We start from the raw sequence: 2,305 nt of genomic DNA on the forward strand, positions 1-2,305 counted from the left end.
GCTTAGTACAGTGCTCTGCACATAGTAAGCGCTCAATAATACTATTGAATGAATAACTCGATCAATAAATAAATGTAAGTCTAACCTAAATCCAGACTACGCTAGGATGGTAGGGTGTATGAACTCAAGAAGATGCTTAGACTGAGCAGAGTGGGGGACAGAGACAGTGTCTGGGTTGGGGGTTGTTATTCATTCGTTCATTCAATCGCATTTAATAATGTTGGTGTTTGTTAAGCGCTTACTATGTGCCAAGCACTGTTCTAAGCGCTGGATAGATACAAGGTCATCAGGTTGCCCCAGATGAGGCTCACAGTTTTCGTGGCTCAGTGGAAAGACCCGAGTTTGGGAGTCAGAGGTCATGGGTTCGAATTCCGGCCCCGCCACTTGTCAGCTGTGTGACTGTGGGCAAGTCACTTCACTTCTCTGGGCCTAAATTCCCTCATCTGTAAAATGAGGATTAACTGTGAGGCTCACGTGGGACAACTTCATTCATTCAATAGTATTTATTGAGCGCTCACTAGGTGCAGAGCACTGTACTAAGCGCTTGGGATGAACAAGTCGGCAACAGATAGAGACGGTCCCTGCCGTTTGACGGGCGCACGGTCTAATCGGGGGAGACGGACAGAGGAGAACGATGGCGATAAATAGAGTCAAGGGGAAGAACATCTCGAAAAACCGATGGCAACTAAATAGAATCGAGGCGATGTACAATTCATTAACAAAATAAATAGGGTAACGACAACTTGATTACCCCGTATCTACTTCAGCGCTTAGAACAGTGCTCTGCACATAGTAAGCGCTTAACAAATACCAGCATTATTATTCATCCCCATTTTCCAGATGAAGTCACTGAGGCCCAGAGAAGTGAAGTGACTTGCCCAAAGTCACCCAGCTGATAAGTGGCGGGGTCGGGATTAGAACCCACGACCTCTGACTCCCAAGGTTGGGCTCTTGCCACGGAGCCACGCTGCTTCTCTGATTTATTTATTTATTAATGATTTATTGAGCAGTTACTGTGGGCGGAGCACTGTGCTAAATGCTCAGGAAGTACAATTCAGGAATAAAGAGAGGCCCACAACGGGCTATAGTCTAGAAGGGGGGAGACAGACAGCAAAACAATAGTGTCAATAGCATCACTATGAACAAATAATAATAATGATAATGATGGCATTTGTTAAGCGCTTACTTTGTGCAAAGCACTGAGAATTAGAGATATATACACATCATTAATATAAATAGAATAATAAATAAATGCTTGCCTACACAAGTGCTGTGGGGCAGGGAGGGGGGTAGAGCAAAGGGAAAGAGTCGGGGCGATGGGGGGGGAGGAAAAGGGGGGCTTTTTATCTTGACTCTACCCCAGCGTTTAGTACAGTGGTTGGCACATAGAGCATAACACTTCCTGCAGTTCTGGTTATTATTTATTAAGAGGTTGTTGGATGGATGCAAGCAGGGAAGGTGGAAGTGTATCAGAGACTATTCATTCAATAGTATTTATTCAATAGTATTTATTGAGCGCTTATTATGTGCAGAGCACTGGACTAAGCGCTCGGGATGAACGAGTCGGCAACAGATAGAGACGGTCCCCGCCGTCTGACGGGCTCACGGTCTGATCGGGGGAGACGGACGGACGAGAACGATGGCGATAGATAGAGTCGAGGGGAAGAACATCTCGTAAAAACTACTTCCTGGAAGAGGTGGGCTTTGAGAAGCACTTGGAGGATAGGGAGAGGTGTGTCCTCATGGATTTAAGAGAAGCAGCGCGGCTCAGTGGCAAGAGGCCGGGCTTGGGAGTCAGAGGTCGTGGGTTCTAATCCCGCTCCGCCACTTATCAGCTGTGTGACTTTGGGCGAGTCGCTTACCTTCTCTGAGCCTCAGTGACCTCATCTGTCAAATGGGGATGAAGACTATGAGCCCCACGTAGGACAACCTGATGACCTTGCATTTACCCCAGGCCTTAGAACAGTACTTGGCACATAGTAAGCACTTAAATACCATCGTTATTATTATTCTCCAAGGTGGGACGGGCTGCCAGGCTTTTTATGACATCCATTAAACGCTTACTACGCGTCAAGCACTGTTCTAAGTGCTGCGGTAGAGACAAGTTAATCAAGCCGGACGCTTCATTCTGCCGACCGGATTATTTTTCAACACAATAATAATAATGATGGTATTTGTTAAGCGCTTACTGTGCGCCAAGCACTGTTCTAAGTGCTGGGGGAGATACAAGGTCATCAGGGTGTCTCACGTGGGGCTCCCAGTCTTCATCCCCATTTCATAGATGAGGTCACTGAGGCACAGAGAA

This window comes from Ornithorhynchus anatinus, chromosome 2 (assembly GCF_004115215.2).
Source record: "Ornithorhynchus anatinus isolate Pmale09 chromosome 2, mOrnAna1.pri.v4, whole genome shotgun sequence".
Taxonomy (NCBI): Eukaryota; Metazoa; Chordata; class Mammalia; order Monotremata; family Ornithorhynchidae; genus Ornithorhynchus; species Ornithorhynchus anatinus.